The sequence below is a fragment of the Mirounga angustirostris genome, unplaced genomic scaffold (genome assembly GCF_029215605.1).
Source record: "Mirounga angustirostris isolate CCGP_5_RB_7025 unplaced genomic scaffold, mMirAng1.0.hap1 SCAF_17, whole genome shotgun sequence".
In the NCBI taxonomy this organism is placed as follows: domain Eukaryota; kingdom Metazoa; phylum Chordata; class Mammalia; order Carnivora; family Phocidae; genus Mirounga; species Mirounga angustirostris.
The window spans coordinates 32,625,107-32,649,351 of record NW_026991725.1 but is presented as its reverse complement, the minus strand read 5'-3'; the positions used below and the strand labels follow the sequence as shown (position 1 = coordinate 32,649,351).

Sequence of the window (24,245 nt, the reverse complement as noted above, 5' to 3'; positions counted from 1 at the left end):
GGGCTGGGGGCCGCCTTTTGAGAGCATGAGATCCCACTTCCCAGCAGCCACTCACCCATGTCTTCGGAGATGTCGCTTCTTTCTGTGATGGAACCTCATTCAGACTTCCCCTTGCTGGCCTTGAGTCCACTGACAGCCCTGGATGTGAGCCCTCCTGCATGCGCCAGAGGGGCACTTAAACTCAGCCAGCAGGGCTGGAGGGCCCCACGGACTAGCTCTGACTGCCCCCAGCACAGCGCTGTGAAGCCCAGGTGTCAGGTGCAGGACGGGGAGGGGTCCTCGTTACTCATTAGTAGAGCGTCTTTCCAGGCAGTGCTCCAGCTCAGGCCTTCCCTTCGCCAAAACTTCTCTATCAGCTTATCTCATCAGGCTCACTCATCAAGCCCTCGAGAGCTGGATAAGCAATCCAGGAAGCCACTTCTCCACGCATTCATTCAACATATTATTTATTAGCACATTTTGTTTGCCAGGCACTGTTCTCGGGGCCAGGCACTTGGGGATGAGAGACAAAAAGTTCCCACCCTTGCAGGATGACATATAGTCCAGTGCATTCATTTGCAGTTAATTGATTTCAACCAAGACACGGAACAGCCGGAGCACTGAGCACTGGTGTCTGCTGGTGGACAGGGTCAGAACAGTGGTGTGGTCTGTGATCCTAATGACCAACTGGTCGTTGGACCACCAGAAACATCTCGGGTGCCTGCAGGAATGCCCACTTCAGGAAACCCTGATCCATATCATCATGTACTAGCCTTAGGGCCTAGAGACACAGCCCCTGTCTCCACAATTGGCCTTGCCTGGTCCCCAAATGCCTCAGGCCCCCACTACTCATCCTTCCCCAGAGAGCATCACCTCTGTAGATGGTGAAGCTTCTCCTTGTCCTGGGTATTCCACCTGGATTCACTCTGGGGGGTGGTTTGAACCCTGTATTTTAACTACAACTCCTAGGTTCTTTTTCAAGATTTCAGAGTTATATCTTTTTAAAAGCATTATTATCTCAAGATACCCATCTGTATATAATAGTAATGGTGATAACAGTTAAAATAATCGCTGCTAATAATAGCTCTTATGTATTAGACACTGTTTTAAGGGCTCTGGGCTTTGCAAACATAAAAGAATTATAATTAAATTTAAATATAAGTATAATGAAATGATTATAATAAATAATTTAATCTTCACTGCATGATGGCCCTGTGAGGTAGGTATAACATTATTATCTTCATTTCACAGATGAAACTTAGGGTTAGCAAGGTTAAGGGACAGATCCAGGAGGAAATCTTCTATCCGCCTCCAGAGCCCTGTTTTGAACCGCGATGACATCTGTGTTACTTTTGGATGTATTTGAAACAACACCGTACCCTGGAGGAAGTTTTCCAGACTCTGCAGGAAGAAGAGAGAGACTGGCAATTCCAGAAGGGACATCATCTGGAGACTCCCAGATCCCCAAACCTGCCGAGGTTTTGTGAATTACAGATTCCCAGCCGCCCCCCCCCCCCCGCCCCTGCAGACTGCCTGCATCAGAATTTCTGGGCGAAAGCAACAAAACTCATTATGTCAAAGTTCCCCAAACGACTCGAATGCAGCTGATCCAGGCAGGAACCTCAGGTCTACTCCCTCCACTTCACAGGAGAGGAGGCTTGGCAGCTGGTTTAGCTCCTTACAGAACAGGGGTGACCGGGGAAGGATCTGGTGTGGGCAGAGCTATGGTGACCAAGGTGCAAGTTCCTCCTGGGAAGTTCCTCTCTCGGGTGATTTTCTGGTGGGTAGGTGTCAGCTGGGTTTTCTCTGCACTGGCGGTAAACCCTAGGACAGTTGGGTTCCTCTGTAAGTTGGACACACACGGTGAACACAAGTTTCCAGAAAGGCTCCGACCGAACACAGAATAGCCATGGGACAGGTGAATTAGATTTATGCAGGATGTCACATGGAATGACATGAGCCTTGTTTCTCACCTGAGGACATTTACATGAGGTCCCCAGGATTCCCCCTGTGCCCACAGACTGAAATGGACCTTGGATTAGAAGTCCCATGGCAGGGGGCGCCTGGGTGGCTCAGTTGTTAAGCATCTGTCTTCAGCTCAGGTCATGATCCCAGGGTCCTGGGATTGAGCCCCACATGGAGCTCCCTGCTTGGCGGGAAGCCTGCTTCTCCCTCTGCTTCTGCTGCTCCCACTGCTTGTACTCGCTCTCTCTGTCAAATAAATAAATAAATAATCTTAAAAAAAAAAAAAAAGAAGTCCCATGGCAGAAAATTCAGCGTGACATTTATGCTGCGTATGGAGCTGTATATACCATTGTCAGCTTAATTCCACATCTATTTTTGTCTAAGTAGTTGCTGAGTTTGATCACAAGGTGGCGCTAACGGGCTTGGTGGACCATAGTTGGGGGCGGTTAGGCATTGAGGTCTTTAAAAAGAAACACTCGAGATTGCTCAGCTTCTTGACTGATTAAATCTTACATTTTCCCCCCTACTCTGCACTTTCCAATTGGTGAGGGGGACCCCCACTCAATGATAAATTGTTATTTTAATATATTAACTCGGACCTTTTTTTTTACATGGTTGTGGCTATATGATAAGGTAATTGCTTAATTATTTTTAAACTTGATGTAATATTTTTCTGTTACTACAAGTTCTTCATAAACACATTTATTGCTGCACATTATACACCGACCATATATTAAGGGCTCACTTGGAACCAGGCAAACATTAGCTGAATGTTTTATGCGCATTTTTATAGAGTCCTCTCCACAGTAGTGTCTACCCACTTAGGTGGACACTTATTACCCATATTTTATCTGTGAGTAGAAAGATGCTTAGCTGCCTTTCTCTAATCATAGTGCTATTTCATTGGGTTTTACTTAATGATTAACCTAGTGTGTCCATTTCATTTATTGCCAAATTTCATTATTTTAGATAAAGCTTCAGAAAACATTTTTATGCATAAAGCTTTTTCTGGATTCAGGAAATATTGCTGGAAGTGAACTTCTGACATCTAAACATTTGTAAGGCTCTTGATAAAGATACAGCACGAAATATGAGAAAATTTTCAGGAAAACCATCTCTGGCTGGATATTTTATGATATTAAAGAATTATTGTTCATTTTTCTAGGCGTGCTAATGGTATTGTGGTTCAAAGAGCCTTTCCTAGGGGCACCTGGCTGGCTCAGTCAGTGGAGCATGCGACTCTTGATCTCTGTGTCATGAGTTCCAGCCCCAGGTTCGGTGTAGAGATTACTTAAATAAATTAATCTTTAAAAAATAATAATAAAAAGTCTTTGCTAGAGAAGCATAGTGAAGTATTTACGAGTGAAATAGTATCTAGAATTTACTAAAAAATAATCCGGTTGAGGGAGGAGTAGGGGATTAATAAAAACAAAAATTAAGCATGTTTTGATCACTGATAAAACTCCATTATGGGTACACAGGTGTCAAATATGCTATTCTTTCCACTTTTGTTTATGTTTGAAAATTTCTATGATAAAAGGTTTAAAATATACCCATAAAAAAATCTTATAATCTATCAGAGAAGCCAGACCCATAATTCCTATTCTGCCTAATTCAGTGAGAAAGACAGGGAAAATAGGGTAGATTTCCAGAATAGTTTGCTCATCTCTCTCTCTCTCCCCATCAAGCAAGAGTTAAGGTCTCCCTAAAACCAAAACATATCAATCACTTTTGTTTTGCTAAAACTTTTCTTTATTTTTAATAGGATCATAGAGCTGGAAAGGGTCTTTGAGATCTGGTCCTCATTCTTCTAAACGACTGAGAATCCTCTTCTGAATTATAATCAATGCTCTATGACAATATTGTGTACCCACCTCCTAACCCTAGCTTGGGGCAGGCTTTAAGTTTCTGGAACTGTCCAGCATCCCCTTCCTAGGGGGCAACCTCACCTATCGTTTTAAATTTAAAAAGCAAAATGTTTTGTGTGTTCTGGACAAGGGTGAGCATTGAGCATTTGGAGACTCCCCAGGAGAGGTCCCAGCATCACAATGAGAGAGTTACTTATCCCCTTTGTCACTCTGCTCGAACCCCTCCATGGTTTTACTCCTATCCCTCCCTCCTGGCTCTTCTTCCTGGGGGCTGGCACCTTCTATCCACCCACCCACATTCTTGCCCCAGGATATGTGGGTTTCACCTGGCTAGCTCTTCCAGTGCGGGTCCGTCACCCAGAACTTGCTCAGTGCAGCTGGTCCCCAGGCGGTAGACCCAGAAAAGGAGGTTAGGAAAGACTGCGAACACCCCTCTCTAGGTCTTGATTTTTCAGTCTTCAAGAGTCCTTATCAGTGGAATCTAAAGAAACAAAAACAACAGAACTCATAAATGCAAAGAACAGATTGGTGGTTGCTAGAGGCAGGGGTTAGGGGGTGGGTGAAATGGGTTAAGGAGGTCAGAAGGTATAAACTTCCACTTACAAAACAAATAAGTCCGAAAATTTTTAAAAATAAAAAAATAAAAATTAAGTAAGTCCTGGGGATATAATGTACGCCATGGTGACTATAGTTGATAATCCTGTATTGCATATTTGAAAGTTGCCTAGAGAGTAGATCTTAAAAGTTCCCATCACAAGAAAAAACCCTTTTTGTAACTATGTGTGGTGTTGGATGTTCATCAGTCTTACTGTGGTGATCATTTTGCAACAGACACAGAAATCGCATCAGTATATTGTACACCTGAAAATAATATAATGTTATATGTCAATTACATCTCCATTAAGAGAGGCAAGAAAAAAATACAACAGGCACTTAGTAAATATAAGATGCTTCACCTTTTACTAGATGAGTAATTATAAATATGTTTCTTAATATTTGATATTTAATATTAGATATTCTGGTGGGGGGAGAGTCCTTAAGGGGAACCAAAAGTTAGCATGCCCCCTCCCTCTTTTTTTCCCCCTGACTTGGCCAGGGAAACAGGAATTTCTACCTATCCTTATATATTCCATGTGATTTAGGAAATAAAATCCTTCAAGGGGAGAGAGTTCACTCTCTCAAACAGCACTACTCTGGTTTTTATTAGGTTTGGTGGATGTTGGATACAAAGTCATTGGTGTCACTACTCTCTTCCCGTCATACAGAGGAAGAATTTTTGTCCTTTTCCCCAGGCCTTGGCGACTCCATCCTATGCATTTAGAATTTGCGCCTCTTTTCTCTCACAGGGCTGCTTTGTTCCCTCGATGGGACTTGTCAGGGTGAAGCTTCTGAGGCCTAGAAAGAATTGATGTCTGTCCCACCACCATGGAGTGAGAATGAAAACTCGGGCTCATCCCAGCAGCCTCTAGCCTAAAAATATCTTGACTGCAGGAACTTTGCCTGTCTGTCCTTCTGGTCGACAAGGCTGGAGGCAGCCAGGACCCTTCTAAGCTCTAGCTGGAGGAACACGTGTCTATAAGAGCCAAGGTGAGGGGAGCTGATGGATGTTTCCCCTGGCCTAATAGTCCCAGAGAGGGCCCTTCTTATGATGGCCTGGTCCTGCAGAAGGAGAGAGAGACAAGATCTGATCCCTGATCTCCTGGAGCTCACCATCCAGGGGCAGAGATGCTAGTAATGGTCAGTGTCACAAAGGGGACACACAACAGCACCAGCTGGACCTAGGCCACTCTGATTTACAACCCGGGGCCAAAGGAAACGGTCGCCAGGGTGACAGGGCTCGATTTCACCTTTAGAAAAGGAAGATTCTAGTAGAAGTGAAGAGGCCTTGAGAAGAAGGAGGTAGATATTGATGAAAAAGGTTGAACAAGTTGGGATTTGATACTGATAGATCTCTAGAAAGGGAGAAAAGGCAAGGAGGCTTCAGGTTGTTCCCTGGGCACTCCATCCGCATAAACCCTAACCAGAATTGTAGCAGATACACAAATTCTATAGCCAAGCTCTTGAAAAGGTCACTGAGATATAATCACGGCTCCATGGGAGCCTTGAGGGATGCCAGCCAGGCCCCAGACTGTCATGTCCTTTAATGCTATGGCAAGCAGGTCCCCTCCATGGAGACTGCTGCCCGTCATGGGCACCTCCTCCCTGGCGCTCCACCCACAGACCAGATCCTTACAGATGAGGGCCAAATCTTCTTATCAGGCATTTTATTTTTTTGGCATCAAACTATTCTCTGTTGCCCAAACACCATTGGAACTACAGAATGGAAATGGAGAGGGGTGGAGAAAAGAAACACCAGCCATCCTATCACACTCCCTCATATCAATGTGTTAAAATTTCCATTTCCAGCCCGTGTGCCAGATGAAGAGAACAGGCCCGTGGGGACAGTGTTTGGTGGTCAGAGCAGACATCCCAGGGCCTGTCCTGGCCAACACCCCATTCTTACATTTCCCAGCACCAACGGACAGATCGACGCCCTGCCTGCTGGACAGGAAACAGACCACCAGAAATGTGTGACCTGACCTGGGTGGCCAAGATTGCTGTCTCCATCGCAGCCTGGCTTGGAGGGGATGTGAGAAACCAGACTAAGGGAGTGAATTTTGGATAAGGTGAAAGGTAGCCAGTAGACGTTTTGGAAAGGACTGAGTCAGGGTCAAGGAAGACAGAGAAGCGACCTGAGATTTGGCAGAGTACAGATACCAAGGATTTGACAAGCGTGTTTCAGGGGAGCCGTGGAGGCAGAAGCCTCAGGAGCAGGTTAAAGAGGATGATACAAGAGGAGGAGAATTTTTGGAGAAGTTGTGCCGGAAAGGATGGCGGATCATGGGACCGCATGAGGGAGTCTTGGGCCAGAAAGAAGGGAGTTTTCAGAAGAGAGCTGCTAGGGCATGTTTGTGTGTTGGCAGGAATGATCTAGTAGAGGGGAAGAATCTGAATATGCTGGAGAAAGGGGGGGTGACTAGAACAGCAAACTCCTAGGAAGCCAGCGAGGTCAGCCTTCAAGAGGACCGAGGACAGGAAACAGAGAGTATGGGTGAAGGTACCACAGGTAGACTGTTGTGGAGAAGATTGTGGGCTTTCTGTCCCCCTGGGCCGGAGGAGATGAGGCCAGCAGCTAAGAGGGGGAAGGTGGTGGTGGGCATCGGCAGGGAGAGCAGTCAGCACTGTCCCAGAGAGCGGGAGCATGAACCCACTGGGGAAAGGCAGCGTTGCTGTCTGGCCTGGCATGCCCATGGGGGGTCTGCAAGGATGGATTTAAGCTGGAAGCACTGAGTGAGCATGAAAGTAGAGTCCCTGTGAGTGCTGCTGCTGGCTCTGGGGAAGGAGAGAAGCAGACACATTGGAAAGTTTGGATATGTCCAAACCAGGATGGACTGGATGTGGCCAGAAGAGGATGAAACCAAGAATAACTCATTGCTCTTTACTCAAGCAAGCGAGTTGGGGGGAGAGGGGGAGCATGGACTAAGATGGGGGTGGAAGGGACCAAGAGCTGCATTTGAGGAATTTTAACATGAAATGACTATGAGGCATCCATGGAGACAAGCAGGCCAGTGAGGAAGCCTGGAGCAGAAGGGGGAGGATTTTCTCCTCTGCTCTGCTCCGCAGTGTGTGAGAACGATGCATGAGCTGGGTCTGCGTGTGTGGCATCACCATCCTGACTTGCATGAAGAGGAGGAAAGTCTCCAGCACTAGACTACAAGCTCCTTGCAAGCAGGGCCTACATTTTATTCACTGATGCATCTCTAGCACCTTTCAGAGCACCTAGAAGGCCACAAGTTTTAATCAATATTTTCTGTCGAGATAGATAAATCGCATCGTGGGCCCCTCTAGCCTCCAGAAACTGGGTAACTTTGGAAAGTCTGGGACAAATACCTTCATAGCTTCACGAGAGAGGCCTTGCTAATTACAATGATGACAAGGATTTGGGGATGACTTATATAGTCAGGGAGGACCAATTGCTCTTCTGAATAATCACTTAAATGGGTCACACCATGATTGCTCAGAGTGACACAGATGGCAAGGTGGATGTAGGGGTTAGGGTGGGGTGGGTGATCAGAAAATGGGAGGAAGGCAAGTTTAATTCCACCAGAGAGCTGGGTTTGCTTTGTGACCTCAGGCTAACTACTTGACTTCTCCCACACTTTTAATTGTTTGTTGTTGTTGTTGTTGTTGTTTTTAATGGAAGTGATAGAGATCTACCATCCCAAATGGCCATAGGCACCACTAATAAAATTATGGCACCTCTGTGACAAACAAGGGAACCTGAGAAACCAGAAGCTGACAAGAGTTCTCAGAAGCAGAGACTTTGTCTCTGCTCTAGGAAACTTAGCCAGGTGCCTGGAATGTGTGTGCGCCACAGGAAGAAAGAAGAAGGAACTGTGTGGGGTGAGGAACAGAGATGCCATGAACACCAGAGTCTTCCTACAATAGTAAAGTGACCACGTGGCAGGCAGCCAGAGAAACAGCCATAGAACAATAGACAGATGGAAACATGCAGAATGTAGGGCATGGAATGGTCTAACCTCTGGGATTTTATAGGAGACTGAAGCCCAACAAAGGGCATCCATTTTTTCACCAGGCATTTCTCAAGAGCCAATTATGTACCAAGTGCTGGGCCAGTGTTTTGCTTAAATATTACTGCACAACACATCACCCCAAAACTCAGAGGCTTAAAACAATAGTCATTTTATTATTTCTCACACATCTGTGGGTCAACTGACCTCAGCTGTGTGGTTCTTTTGTTCCATCGGGTGATGGCTGAGGCTCCAAGTTATTTGGGGTGAGACTCAGCTAGAACCTTCAAGATGGCTCACTCGTAGAGACGGCAGTCGGTGCCGACCTTTGACTGGGAGATTACCTGGGTCTTTCATCTGGCATGCCTCGGTTCTCTTCTGTATGGCTTCTCCACCTGGCTTGGGCTTCTCAAAGCATGGTGACTGATTTCCAAGAGCCAGGGAAGTGGAAGCCGTCAGTCCCCTTAATGCCCAGGCTCAGAAGTCCCGGAATTCCACTTCTGCTGCATTCTATTGGGTGAAACCCAGTCATAGTGTGTGTATTAGTTACCTCCTGCTGCATAACAAATAATTCTAAAACTTAGTGGTTTAAAATAATGATAAATATTTATCTCTCTCAGCTTCTGTGGGTTAGTTAGGAAATATGGAGCAGTTTTGCTGGGAAGTTCTAACTTGGGGTACCTCATGAGATTGCAGTCAAAATGTCAACTGGAGCTGTGCTCATCTGAAGGCTTGACTGGGACTGGAGGATCCACTTCCAAGATGGCTCACTCACTGAGTTGGCAAATTTGGGCTTGCTCTTGGCAAGAGGACTCTGTTCTTCTGGATGGGCCTCCCCACACCCTGCATGAATATTCTTGTGACGTGGTGGCTGGCTTCCCCAGAGTGAGTGATCCAAAACACCAAGGCAGCCCTTTACAAGCTAGCTTCAAAGGCAGACTTCATCACCTCTGCATGCTTTTTTTGTCACATAAATCACCCCTGATTTGCAGTGGGAGGAGACCATGAAAGGACACAAATGACCAGGAAGTGAGGATCACTGGGACCATCTTGGAGGCTGGCTATCACACAAGGCTAGCCCAAGATTCCAACGGGTGGAGAAATAGACTCTACCTCTGGATGAGGGGAATGACCAAGACTTCGTGACCATCTTTACTCCTCCAGAGCCAGGCCCTAGGGACTTAGCAGAGGACCAGACATAAGAGCTTTGTGCTTACAGAACTTACAGTCTAGACCACAGTCTAGCTCCTACAGTCCAGGACCACACAGAAAACTAGTGCCAGAGAATGGATGTGTCTATCATTTTCGTTATACAGATGGCAAGCCTGAGGCTGGAAAAAAAAAAAGCCAGTATTACACCCAAAGTCATATAATAAGGGGCAGAGCTGAGATTAACACTCAGACCCTTCTGACCCCAAGCCAAGCCCTTCTTTCCCTTATCCTATACTGCTGCTCATTATATTACAACGTTAAGTTTTAAATAGGGAATACAATATTGTATATAGTATAAAATAACAGCTATGTAAATCAAACTATGCTTTTAAAAAGAACAGAAGGAAATATAAACAAAATATTGACAGTTTCTAATAAGTGGTAAGAAAATGAGTGAGGGCTTTTTTTTCTTCCTTCTTCTAGGTTTCTGTTTTTTTTTTTTAATACTCTAAACTGAACTTCTATCACTTTCATAATAGAAAACCCCAAACCATTTCCTGCCGTGGTGGATCACACAGGCCCAGGAGGAGAGAGGGGTGCTGGGGGGATTGGAGGGGGAGCTGGGGGTAGGTGGTGAAGAAGGAGCCCTTCACCTGTGGATTTTGGTTCTTCCTCTGCTCTGTGGCTCTTAATTAGCTCACCGGTGCAAACAAAGCTGAGCCCTCCACCGAGGTGTGGGACGAAGAACCTCATCCTAAAGAAGATCTGTGCTTCCCACTCTCCAGGAATGGGCAGGGCAAAGGAAAGTAGAGGGCTGATGTTTCTCCTTCTTAATGGGATATATCTATAATGCTGTTTTCTGGTCCAAGATCAAGGTGACTTCCCCTCAAATGTGAGCTTACATACTGACAGAATATTTGATATTGATGCTTTCCTGGAAACTCCAAGATAGGTAGTCACTGTAGTTAAAACTAGTTGTTTAAAGTATTAAGTCCTTTTTTTTGTTTCCTGCGACTATGTGATCTCTTCTTTCACCTTTATGTTTGAGGCTTAAGCATGTCACTCCATTGTGTTCTTCCATGGCCAGAGTGTGTTTTCCCTAGAGTGAAAAACAACAGCTTCCATTAATTGAGCACCTATTACGGAAAGATGGTATATTAAGCACTTATGCACCCATTTACTCTTTACAATAGTATATGATGTGGGTATCTCAATTTACAGATGAGAAAACAAGGGCTCAAGGAAATTCAATATCTTCTCCAAGGCCACATGGCTCAGAAATGACAAAGGCGAAACCTGAGCCCAGGTCCAAATGGCCCCCAAAGCCACTCGCCTAATGCTGATTCCCTAAAAAGAACACTGTAACATTAAAAGACATTTGAAAGTTTATATACTGATATCCCAAGATGGCAGTTTGGTGGGGATTGTACAAGGTTCTCTTTTTGAAAATGGACTTTGTATCAGGAACGTCTTAAGCACCACTTGAGAACGTCCAGCCCCGGCTGCAGTGGCCAGTTCCATGGCTATACTCCTACCAGCTTCCCAAATATTTCCTTTGCCTAAGCACTCCCTCAAATACAGACCATCCTTGTCTTCTGAATTGCAGAGGTGTTAAGTAGAATAGATATGTGGAAACGGCCGGGACTAGCAAGTCCACTTTCATTTCAATTCTATTTAACAACCTGGTCAGGAGCTAACATTTCCCACTGACTCGTGGGAAATATACCAGAGTATATAAATATATAATATATAAATCTCCTTTTCAAGATTTAAAAACCAAAACCAAAAAGCCCAACCTTCCCCTATGTTTGGGTGGATGTATATGTCATTAAATGGCCAGCTGAGCCCTCCCATTTCTGCTATTTAAGGGGTGAGGTACCCTGGTGGGGACGAGAGATGCAGGGCTGGGGCTACCCGTGTGAGCTGCACTCCTGACCGTCTCATCCCTGGAGTTAGAACTGTGCTGCAGGGTGATTCTGGACAAGCTGGAGATTGAATTTCCCATGCTGCCGTGGGGCAGTGGACCTGGTGGTTGGAAGGGAGCAAGGATGGTGGGTGACATCAAGGTTATCGGGAAAGCAGGGGTGTAACTATTGCGTTGTGTTTCTGTGGCCACACCTGACCTTGTGAAAACCTTGCCTCAACCATCCCACTCCAAATGAAAGCAAAGCTGGTTCTTCTCATCTTTCCTGCCGCCATGTATTTCCCCCTGCCTATCTCCTCCTCTTTGGATTTCCTTCTATCTCCATCCAACATAGAACCCAGGACCCACCACTTCAAACCCCCTGTTGTCAGTATCCGAGCTGTTTTGTTTTCTTTTTTTAAAAAGATTTTAGTTAGTTATTTGACGGGGCGGAGGGGGAGAGAGAGAGCACAAGCAGGGGGAGCGTCAGGCAGAGGGAGAAGCAGGCTCCCCACTGGGCAGGGAGCCCGATGTGGGGCTCGATCCCAGGACCCCGGGATCATGACCTGAGCCCAAGGCAGACACTTAACTGACTGAGCCACCCAGGTGTCCCCAAGCTGTTTTGTTTTCCTCCTGTTCCTGACCCTGTAAATTCATGACTCTGGATTCTCCACACCTGGAACTGCCTAGCCCTCGGCAGTCCCAGCGCCGCCTCAAGGGCACGGGCCCGCGGGGCTGCCCCGAATTCTCCTTCTCAATCTGGCAGCTCCCTCTTTCATTCCTCTCAGAGGCTTTTCCAGTTCTTCACTGTTTCCTTCAAAACCCTGTTGTCACCTCCCACCTACTCTCAAGAGATGACTTTGCTTCTCACTTTAGAGCTAAAAAAATAGAAGCCAGCAGGCAGGAATTTCCTCAACTTCCTGCCTTCCACCTATGAATGAAGCTGCACCCACACCCATTCTTAGCTGCATGGAGCTTACTGCATTGGAAGAGTGGACCCCTCTTCCTGCCCCAGGACTGCTCCCTTTCCCTGTGGGCCTCCTGGGACCCTGTCCCATGGGTCCTCTTCTGCCCAACCTCCTCATTCTCTTTTCTTAGCTCTTCTCTTCAGCCCAGCTCTGGGGGTCCTCTGCATTTCTAGGCCTACCTATACTGCTTTGGTCAGTGACCCAATAACCAGTCTAATTTCCAAATCCCAAGATTCACTGTTCAGACCTCCTCCAACTTGAACCTTCTGAGGCTATGTTGCTATAGACCACTTCTTCCTTCTCCAGTACCTTCTCCCTTGGCTTTGGTGACAACACTCTTTCTTGGGTTTTTATCGCCTTTCTGGTTTCTCTTTTGAATAGCCCTTGTCTGGCCACCCCTAAAACCTCATCTGTTCCCCATGGGTTATTAGTGTTTATTCTGTGCACCATAACTCCTGAGCTTACATTAGAGGAAGCCTATCATGATCAATCAACTTGCTGATCTTTCTCTACTAGATCTAGTGCCCAAATTCTACCTTTTTTTTTTTTTTACACTTTTTTATAGTTACCTTTGTCTCCGTCCCCAGTGTTTAGTATACCACCTGGTACTTACTGAGCTCTCCGTGATTGCTCATTAATAGTACAATTTGCGGCACAATGGATCCCTAGCCTTTGTTAGGTATACAAGTGGATCGACTTTTTTTTGTATACGTCGCAACCATTTCTCCCTTCAAAAGTGCAATGTAGCATCAAAACATTGAATTAATGGGGCGCCTGGGTGGCTCAGATGGCTAAGCGTCCACCTTCGGCTCAGGTCATGATCCCAGAGTCCTGGGATCGAGTCCCACATCGGGCTCCTGGCTCAGCGGGGAGCCTGCTTCTCCTTCTCCCTCTCTCTCTGCTCATGCTCTCTCTCTCTCTGTGTCTCAAATGAATAAATAAAGTCTTAAAAAAAAAAAACCACATTGAATTAAAACTCTTAGAGCATTTTTGTTTGTTTAGAGTTTCAAGAGAAAATAGGGAGTATCTTGAAACATCATAATGGGGAATAATTCAAGTATACCAGAACCTAGGTAGGCTTAAGCTGCAGTCCGGGTTGTGAGAGAGATCAGGTTGATGGCTGGGGACAAAGGGGGAGGGGGCAGATGTCAGAATAATATAATAACTTGGGCTTGAATTTCTCTGACTTCTATTGTAGGTACAAAAATATATTTTACTTTGTACATGATGTACATTAGAGCAACTATTTGGGGGATAGAGTAAGGAATCTTGCTTGATATCTAAATTTAGTATCACAATCCCTGAACTTTGTCACAGGTCACCATAATGAGTACAGATGCCAAACTCTAAAATGACTCTTGATTTACAAGTTCAAAGTCCATGTAGATTCATATATATGTTCTTTATTTGACTGGATTTTCATACCAGCCCAAGGAGGCAGAATTTGTTATTATCCCATTTTATAGATGAGCAATCCAAGGATCAAAGAGACTTAATTATGTAAGTTGTTCAAAGTCAAACAGATGTAAGTTAGAGCAATGAAACTTCAACTCCAAGGCGGTGCTTCTATATCACACTGTCTTTTGGGGAAGATTAGTGATATTTGCTTCTTTTTGCCTTTTGAAGTTATCCATCCTGTTTCTGGCAGCAACAAAGCGCATTTTGGCAGGCACTGGAGTAGGAGGATCCTGGTCATTAGGGTCATGAATGCTGGCTCTTTCTTTAGCTAGTCTTGTGATCTTGGACGCATCAGCAATCCTCTCTGGGCTTCAGTTTCTGCATCCGTAAAATGGGGAAAATAGCAATGCGATCTACCACACAGGACTATTGTAAGGTTTCAATGAATTAATATGTGCAAAGGCCTCGACATAGTAAGGCGCATATTAGCCTCCTAATAGGTAGGAAGGTTAGATTATTCTGTTATTATATATTCATTTATTTTTCAAAGCATCCAAATTCCTCACTTTTCAAAAAGAAGGGATCCTTCTTAGTGTTCCTGCTGGATCTTATTGGCCTCTAGTTTGAGGTCAGATTGATAAGGTATTAATTAATCTAATATTTATGTAGGGCTTGGAATGGGCACAGAGTGGGGTGGGCACTCTGAGATGCACCTTGCCAACTTCCAAGGACCCTTGCAGCAGTGCAGTTTCAGGGCCTACCCCTCCCCAACCCCCCACTGAGGAGGGTAGTTTAAGATGTGGCCAGAAAGAGTCTGGGGCTATTTCTCGACTGATAATTGCCCTTGTTGCACATTTCCAGATATCCATGAATGGAGCCCTCTCCTGTTGAGACAAGAGTTCCTTTTCCTTTGGGAATGCCAAGAGGATACATGGTAATACCAAGGAAGTGATATCAGCAACCCAGAGTCTTAACACTGACTGACAAGGCTGATCAATGTGTGTGTGGAGCTGTCCCTGGCAAACACAGCACCCAGCAGATATTACAGCAAAATATGGGGTGTTCTGTGGAGGCCATTTGCTCCTCATAGGAGGGGTCCAGGTGGACGGGGCTGACCTTGAAATTGAAGGCAGTAACTTCTGGGTCAGATGTGTATCTGGGATACTGGGGATGAGGAGAAGAATGTGGCTGGGAGGGTGGGCAGGGCTCAATTCACTGGAAGGAAGCTCCAGAGGGGCAAGGCACCCTCCTGGGCTTATGACTGGGTCTGGGTGTGTTTGCCATTAAGATATTTCAGCACTGGGCGCCTGGGTGGCTCAGTTGGTTAAGCGACTGCCTTCGGCTCAGGTCATGATCCTGGAGTTCCTGGATGAGTCCCGCATCGGGCTCCCTGCTGGGCAGGGAGTCTGCTTCTCCCTCTGACCCTCCCCCCTCTCATGTGCTCTCTCTCAAATAAATAAATAAAATCTTAAAAAAAAAAAAAAAGATATTCAGCACTGTTTCACCAGTCAGAGAACAAGACTGGTTTGTTGCTTCATCCCAGCCCAGTTCCCTTCAAATTCAGTTCTTAGCATGACCCACTCAGGGAACTGCTCTGAGTTTCTTAGTAGGTGACCTCCAGCCCAGCTGGAAAGTCTCCCAGCCATATTACTGATTTTGAGGATAAAAAAGAGTTTAGCTTTATTTTTGACAGTTTAAGTTTGAATTTCATCACTATGATGGACTCGAAACATGCACCCGAGCCTGTGTGGATCTTGTTTGTACCACCTACATTAGATTATCTTGGGGGAGGGATGCCGAAAAATGCGTATTTTCCCCAGTCCCATTCCAGAAGTGGGGAATTAGAGACTCAGGAGGGACCTAGAGATCTTATTGTTAAAATCCGCCAGGGTGAGACTGAGAATGTGCCTTTTTAAGTGAATTTCTGGGATTGGACGGGAGGCATGAGGGCCTTCTAAAATCCAAATTTGAGTAAATATGCCCCGCGTGGGACCCCTGGTTCTCGTAGCCTCAGTTTCTCCCTCCGACCGGGGCAGGTTCTGTCTCCACTTGTTTGCTAGGCTGCAGGAAGAGGAAATTAGTAAGTGCAAAGAACTGAAGAAAGCGCGGCAGCCAGGCTGGGAGAGAAGAGAAGCTCTTACCCCTCCCATCTGGACTCTTCCAGGTAACCCTGCCACCGCCCCTCTCTAGCCCCTTGGGCGGCGGCCCCTTTAACAGACCTGACCAATCGCGCGCCCATTTCCGTGGCCGCTCCCCGGCGCGCGGGTAGGGGCTGGATTGGCCGGGCCTGGCGCGCGGCCTGCTCCGCCCCTGCCGCCCTCTGGTTGGCGGCGGTGGCCGCGGGCGCGGGGCGGGTCCGCCGGCGGGGCGGGGCGGCCGGTGCCCGGGGGCGGGCGGGTGGCAGGACAGCGGCCGGAGCCCGAGCCCAAGCCCGAGCTGTAGCGGCCGCGGAGCACGGGCGCCGGCGCAGTACAATGAAGGAGCCAGCGGAGCCGGGGTGAGCGCGACCGGGCCCGGGCGGTGGAAGGAGCGCCCGCGGAGAAGGCCCGGCTGTGTCGGGGGCTGGCGGCCGTTGGTGAGGCGGGGATCGGGGCCCCCTCAGGGCTCCGCCCCGCTGTCACGGCCTGGTGTTGACGGGGACGCCCACACGCGACGCCCCCGGGCGAACACCTCTTTCCTTTGGGGTCGGGTGTGGCGGTTTGGGCTTGACCCGGACCGGAGGCGCCGGCCAGCCCGTCCCCCGCCCCCCACCCCAGCCTGCCGTCCTCGGGCTCCGGGCTCCGGGCTCCGGGCTCCCGGCTCGGCCCGGGCCAGGGAGGGCAGTCCACACGCAAACTGAGGGAAAACAGCTTGTAATTTTATGAATGGGGCCCCGGATTCCTGCCGCCCCCCTCGCGCACGTCACGAAATGCTTGCAAGTCGAGAACCGCGGTTACTTTTACGCGGATCTGTCAGGGGCTGACTGCGCTCGGGTTGTTTTTCTCCCAACTCCTGGAAATCGCGGGTGGCCGTGGGGCGGGTTGCGTGCCTTAGACAGGAGGCGGCGGCGTGCCGAGAGCCGGGGGATCGGAAGGTTAACAAGTGACATTGGGCTGAGGCCTGACGCCAGGTCCCCTGCCCGGGAGCGCGGGTGTGACGGTGGAGGCTGTGGCTGTTGGCCGCTGGCTAGCACGCCAGCGAAACCCAGGGACCGCGAGAAGGAACGCACAGCGACTCCAGTTGCACCATGCACGCTGCCCAAATTGCACGGCCGACGCGGGAGTTGGTGCAGGGGAGTTTTCCCCTTTTTCGAAAACGGTTTTTGGAAAACTTAGCCCCTCAGTGGGTTGATAGTTACTTAACGGTTGCTATGGTTACGGGGCATCAAATGTAAGGGCAAAGTCTGTTTCCACCCTCGCTCTTTCTCCAAAGCTATGAAGTACTTTGTCACTACGTTTTACAGACACTGTACTGGGAGGACATACTTTTTTAGAGTTGAAGGGAAAGCGTGGGCTCCTTGAAGGCAGGGGTGGTACCATATTCCTGTTTGAAGTCCATCGTGGCTGGTCTGCACAAGAATTGAAAGGAACCAGCCTTCTGCATGTTTTGATGATCCTCATCAAAGGATTTAAAGGAGTCCTTTCAGGAGCCAGATGTAAGCTGGAAGGAAAACAATGAGTGACTTTTATATGGAAACCAATAAGGAAAAACAAAGGGGCAAATGATCCTTGAACTCCAGGGTAAGGGGGTATTTGAGGAGTCTAGGTTTGACAGTTTAGAACTAGGTGACGCCTTGAAGCTTATCTCATAGGAGGTATTGGAAGAGTGAAACGGCCATTGTTGTTAGCTCTTCTTAACCCCTAAGCTATTTTGGTATTTCAGATTCTTCCAAGAATGGGTAGTTGGTCTAAACTTATGGAAAACATGTAAGCCTCCTGAGGGTACCGGGTGGGTTTTTTGCCTGACAGTTCTCTTCACACAGGCCTCTCCAGGAGTGTCAGTGAAGTCCTCCAGTCAGCGTGTGGAGGGCTCTGGGTGAACTGAGCTTGGCCTGCCCATTTATCTGCAGGAAGAGGTGCTGTGCCTGAGAGGAAAGAGATTAACAACCCGATTCAAGTCAGAGGATGGTAGTAATGGAGACAACCAACAAGTAACCCAGGGGCTGGGACAGAGGGAGGGAGTGAGGGGAAGTGCAGGAGTTTGCTTGGGCTGAGTTTCTGGGGCTTGGAGGTTTGAAGAGAGTAGAATGCCCTCCTGTGAGAGGGTTGGAGATATCACATATACCAAACGTATTGTTTGTTCATTAGAGATTATGTTTTTAGAATACTTCTGGAAAAGCAGCAGAAGAGATTAGGCTTTCAGGTAGAATAAATATACAGGATGTTTTGGAGTTTTCGTTTAAAAGAAATTGCATGTAGTTGAAAAATATTCATTCAACTAATTTTTATTGAGTCAGTAGTGTGCCAGAAACTGCAAGGCATTGTGGGTTGTGGTGGAAAAAAACTAAAACGGGTGGAGGGTTTGTTTCTACTTGCCATATGATTCGCCTTCCCTCCAAGTCAAAAGCTCTCTTCTGAGGATGTTCTGAAATCCTTGAGGAAAGAAAGGGGAAATGCACAGAATATTATTTAATGTAAGAACAAAACAGAACAATGGGAAATTCTTCCCACCGTAGTTCACTTTTGGTGTCAAACTGAAACTTTAAAGAGTGGTTTTCTGTGTCAGGTTTGGTGTAAGATTATCTGCATCCTCATATCTATTGACCGATATCTTTTCATGGTGTTACTTCCTGTTCTTTCTTTTTTTCCCCTTTCTCCTACCAATTTATTTATTCAGAAATTTGGAAGTTCATTAGACAGATACTGTCCTTGGTCTCTAGGTGCTCCCACCTCATTTTCTTTGCCCGAGCATCCCTCAGCATCTACTTTCCTCTGTCTGATCCTTATTCTCCCCGGAGGGTCCCCCTTGGGCATTGTTTGTTCTTTGATTCTGTCCCAAAGCAGAAGGCAGCTAGTATAGAAAAGAGAGCATTTGTTGAATTTCAACTCTGCTCTGTACTCCTTTCTCTCTCTCTCTCCAGGAGATAATCTATACCAATATAGATGTAGATGTAGATATAGATATCTTCTCCAGTCCTTGAGCAACCGTCTAAGGGAGATAGATGATGATGGTAGCCTCATTTTATAGAAGAGGGAACCGAGGCTCAGAACAGTATAAGTTACTTGTCTAGAGTGATAAGCTGGTTAGATGATGGAGCAAAAATTTCAGTCTAGGACTTTCTGATTCCAAAACGTGCCTCTCCATTGTACTGTGTTGCTTCTCCCAGAAGAGGAATGGCAGTTCCAGCACAGTGCCTTCTTTGGACATAGGAAAGGTCAGGTTCAGAGCTGTTCAGAGAATTGCCACAGTTAACGTGCTTACGGTGGACCAAGAGTTAGTTAGCACCCTGTACTGCCTCTCTGCCTGGTACCTTTTTGGGTCATTCATGTGGCTGCCAGGAAATTTGAGTTTACTGCTGTGAAAAGGTGATCTGAACTACCAGGGCATATCCCAGTGCTTCCATTTAGCAGCTTGTGACTTTGGGCAAATTATTTTTTCTCTCTCTGTACCTCAGTTTCTTTATTTGTAAAATGGGACAGTATTCACATTCCAGCAATGGTAAGACAAGTACAGTTTGTCTCATCTTAACATTTCTGAAGAAAAATATAGTCTTTATTATAAGATATTAAATATTATAATATATAAGATATTAAATAGAGAATTTAAAAATCTTTCCATTGAAAGGACTGACTAAACAGTGATTATTACTCATTCAGTAAATATTTGAGCACCTACTGGAGCCAACCATTGTGCCTGTCGTTGGCAGCAATGTCCATTTTTGGTACATAAAATAATGGTACGTCTTAGTAGTGGGGTCCTAGATTAGATGAACTATAGTAGTGCATTCTTTATTTTTTTAAATAGTTGAGAGAGAGAGCCCATGTGGGCATGAGCTGGGGGAGGTGGGGGCAGAGGAGAGGGGGAAACAAACTCCCCACTGGGCAGGGAGCCTGACACGGGGCTCGATCCCAAGACCCTGAGATCATGACCTGAGCCAAAGGCAGACACTTAACTGACTGAGCCACCCAGGCGCCCCAGTAGTGCATTCTTTATAGGTAGTCACAGGGATTACATGAAGTCGCTCCCGTGCCTGGCACATAGTGAGCACCCGATATCAGTTGATGGTACTGAATGACAGGGTTAGGGTTAACCGGTGGGTGGCTCTGGCATAAAGCTGGAGAACATCTCATAAGATTTGCCACTTGGAGCCTAGGCAGTAATCCATGATCTGTGGGCCGGAGGAACGTTTTCCAGTTTCCCTGGAACTCTGTCCTTTGGCTGACTCTTGTCCCCATGAGAAGCATTAACTTTTGGAGCTAAGGAGCCACGCACAGACAGCTCCCTTTGTCCTGCCTATTCATTAAGGTCTTTGTCAACTTTAAATCCCAAGTTAAAAATAAATATCATTATAAGAAGATTGGAAACTTACACTGATGTCAATAGTCTTACATGTGGATTTTAAAGCACCTCAAGGTTATATACAAGATTCTGTGTTTCCCCTTTCAAAACTCCTTTTAATGTCTAATTGCTTTGGGTGAAGTGTCATGAGATGCCATTAACCAGAAGGAGCCTAGGAAGTCATGAAAGTACAGAAGCCCCTGCCTAGCACTGGGTGAGGTAGAGAATTCTAGAGTGGGCATCAGAAGGCCTGCTCCCAGTCCTGGGGCTTTATCTTGTTATTGTGTGTGTTCTTGGGCCCTGGGCCCATGTGTCTCTCTGGGTCTCGAGGCTCTCTTTTCAAAATGAGGACTTGATTTCTCAGTCTCCTCCCCTGACTCCCTCCAACACAGTATCAGAGATTATGTGAGTTTATGAACTAAGGATCTGAGAGATTAAATGGTCGAAAGAAGTTCCTTCATTCTGGCCTCCCGAAGTCTCACTTGGGTGTTTGTGATCCTGCTTTGTAGTCAGGTGATAACAATATGAGTAACTGTCATTTATGGAGAATTGCTGTGTGCCAGGCATTGTCTGCTTTTCAAACTCTCATGGCCCTGTGAGTAGAAGAGACCAATGTCAACCTTATTGTAAGATGAGAACACCGACGTTCAGAGCAGTAAGTACCTTATCCGAGGTCACACAGCAAAGAGGAGGGCTTCTGCCGCTCTCTAGTGTGAGCTTGTGGTTGTTTCAGGTGGGCTCCGCCTCGTCTTGGTATCATCTCAAGCCACGGGCCCTGGAAGTTTTCCAGTTTAAAAGTAGGATTCCTCCTGCTTTGAGGTCACACATCTATCGGGTGCTGACACCTGTTTAAATTTGAGTTCTTGTTCAGGACATCTGCTGTGTATTAGGAGAACTTTGTTCAACCTAAAGAATAGCCCCTGTGGGAGTTGCAGGCGACCTAAGTCCTTGAAAGGCAAGGTTTTTCTTTGGTGAACTGAAGCCACAAGCTGGGTCACTGTGAGCATAAGTGGGACCGTTGAGAGCAGAATCCAGTCCTTCGGTGTGGAAGCTGGTGGGATGGGAAACGTGGGTGGGCTTTGAAACAATCAGGTAACCTTTCCCTTTTGGGTTTGCCTGGAGGGTTGGTTCTAAGGGCTTTTCCCTAGGCAGGTTATTGGACCTAACAAAGTGAGTGCCTCCCTGGCTTATCCTAATAGTTGAGAATGGCACAGGGCGAGCGGAGCCCTCGTCAGTCATAAGCTTACTGGGGATTTGAGATTTAAACCCACCCCTCAGAGCCCTCCTGCAGTAACCTTTCAGAATCACAAGAGGCGTTTCTGAGTTTTGTTTCTTACAGCTGGTGTAAGCTGGCCTGTTTTCTTACGCAATTTTAAATTCTTTTTTACATCTACTGCTATCTTTTAAACACTGTTCCTGAAGATGGTTATGTTTATCATTTGGGGTTTGAAATAGAGAATTTAAAAATCTTCCCATTGAAAAGACTAACTATACAATGATAATCACTCATTCAGTAAAGATTTGAGCATCTACTGGAGCCAACCATTGTGCCTGTCGTTGGAAATCCAGTGGGGAGCAAAGCAGATGTGGTCTCTGCGGGCACATAGCACATTATCTAGTCCAGACAATAAACAAGTCAAGAGATGTATACACTGTGTCTATAGATTACATTGTGATAAGTGGATAGGCTTCTTCCTCTGAAGGGGAAGAACAGGGCACTGGGAAGGAAGAAAGGGAGGGAGCTAGCACCTGGGAGTGTCCAGGAAAGTATTTCCAGAGGAGCAGCCTGTAGAAAGTATGGCAGGGGGAGGAGAGGAGGAGGGAGGGCTTGAGGAGGTAGGGGGAAGACGAGTCACAGGGAGAACTGTGCAATGTAGAGATGAAGAGCCCGGGCTCAGGAGCCAGGCACTTCTTCAGGGGACTTGGGGATTTCTTAGGCTCCTGGTGCCTCAATTTCCCACCTCCAAGTGGCCGTTAGGATTGAAGGAGCTGATGTCTGGGAAGTCTTGAGAGCAGTGCCAGGCACATACAAGAAGGGCTGGGGGTAAGGGTTTGCTGATTCTCACACAGTGGGGATCTTGACCTGGAGTGGATGAGCTTCTGTTCTTGGTCAGCATTTTCCATCATTCCATGTGTAAAGTAACCGCAGGGCTGAAGATGAGATGGAGATGGCTAATATGCACATCTGCTGGATGCATTCTAAGGTAGCTTGGTGTTGGACGCTCTGTGATGCGCTAACCACTGAGCACATGTGGCTGGGGAGCACCTGCCGTGGAGCCCCAGCCCCATCTGCTGTGGGTGCCATGTTCAGCCGGAAGCGTTGTTCCTCAGCTCCTTCCTACAGTTGTCTGCTTTGGTGTTTGATATGGAAGGTAGACTTTTTAGCCTCCCCCCCGCCCCCCACCCATAAGAGGAGGCAGAGGCCAGTGGCCTCATTACCAGGTGATCAAAGGTGACAACTCAGAGTTGCTAAGTGCAGTACCCGCCTGAACTCATGCCCGATGAGATTTGGTGTGGTGCTTTCTTGGGGAAACAGCCACACCTCGGGATCATACAGGAGGAAAACTTCATGAAACGAGTCACTGGCTTTGGTTCTTTGGCCTGGTTTGGGATGTTCAGTAAAATAGTAGAAACCCAGCCATATCAGAGTTTGTAATTATCCTAGAGTATTTTTTTAGAACTGATCAAATTTGTATATAATTGCATTAGTTTCTTTAAAAAAAAAACTTATTCTGGAAACATTTTTTAAATTTACAAAAGTAGAGAATAATATAATGATCCTCATGGATCTATCATTGTTTCAATAATTATCGACATTTTGCTAATCTTGTTCCAAGATAGTTTCAATTTGAAGCATTGTTGGTGGATTTTCTGTCACAGTATAAATGTATCTTTGGAATATAAAATTATATGGTAGATATGGTCCTAGAGGAAAAAAAAATTACTGCATGCTGCCTAATTACAGGACTGGTGTTAGTAGTTGAAATTCAGAATCCTAAATGAACATTTCTTGCAAGCCCGCATAGACTTGCTCATGAAAAGTAGGCATCCCTGACCCGACTGCATATGGAAGACTATAACCTTGGGGTCTCAGATTGGAGCCCCATTCTTCCGATGATATACTCAGAATGATGCCTCCTGAGGCTGGGACAGGAAGCCCATCCAGACTAGAGGGCCACCCTTGCAACTTGGCAGGAGAATGCATTTCAAGTCTGGGTCAAAGACACAGAACATGCTTCTTTTGTAAGATGGGCCTGAACCCACTGGACAGCTCCAAGGATGGATTCCCATGGACTCCTTTCCCCCTTATTTCCCTTTCTGGATTATTCTACTCTAAAAACTGTTTGATTCCTTCAATGAACCCAAATTTTAAAGAGCATATCTTAAGTTTCCCCTTGTCTTCTACCATGCTTGCATTCATTCCTTCATTCCTTCATTCATTCATCACCCAACAAACAGTTGAGGAGGTTGTGCAATGGGTCAGATAGTGTGCGGTATACAGCGGTGAGCAAAATTGACAAGGTCCTTGCCCTCCTGGAGGAAGGAGAAAAGCAGAGGTCTACTAAAAAATATGTCCTAAGAAATAGAAGTGCTACAAAGGACAAGTGCAAATGGGAGTGAGGTGAGGGGGTGGAGCTGTTTCCTGAAGAGGGAGCAGGTGGTTCAGTTCCTGAAAGGCCTAGTTCCTTTCCTCCTGGGAACAGAAAGGTGCTTGGAATATAATAAACCAGGAAGAGAGAGGCACGGGCCCAGCTGAGGCAGAAGGCAGGAGGGGCTAGACCATATAGCACTTTTCAGAACATGGATCTTATTCCATGAGCCACAGGAAGCTCTCATAGGGTTTTGAGCAAGGATGTGGTGTGCTCATATTAGGATTTTTTTTTTTTTTTTAACCTTGTTTTTAAGTAAGCTCTGCGCCCAATGTAGGGCTTGAATGCGAGACCCTGAGATCAAGAGTCTCATG

General features: G+C 46.6%; 2 protein-coding genes across 5 annotated transcripts in view; both read left to right on the top strand.

Moving 5' to 3' along the window:
- Positions 1-24,245, top strand: part of PECAM1 (platelet and endothelial cell adhesion molecule 1) — a 118,332-nt gene that overhangs the window by 78,584 nt on the left and 15,503 nt on the right. The window lies entirely within an intron of this gene.
- The window catches only part of TEX2 (testis expressed 2), a 98,689-nt gene continuing 90,608 nt past the window's right edge, over positions 16,165-24,245 (top strand). For 2 of the 3 annotated variants that reach the window (XM_045888647.3, XM_064583003.1), the window contains exon 1: positions 16,165-16,301. The gene's annotated coding sequence lies outside the window, so the exon portion shown is untranslated. The remainder of the gene's footprint in view (positions 16,302-24,245) is intronic. The other variant, XM_045888648.3, reaches the window with a different exon arrangement.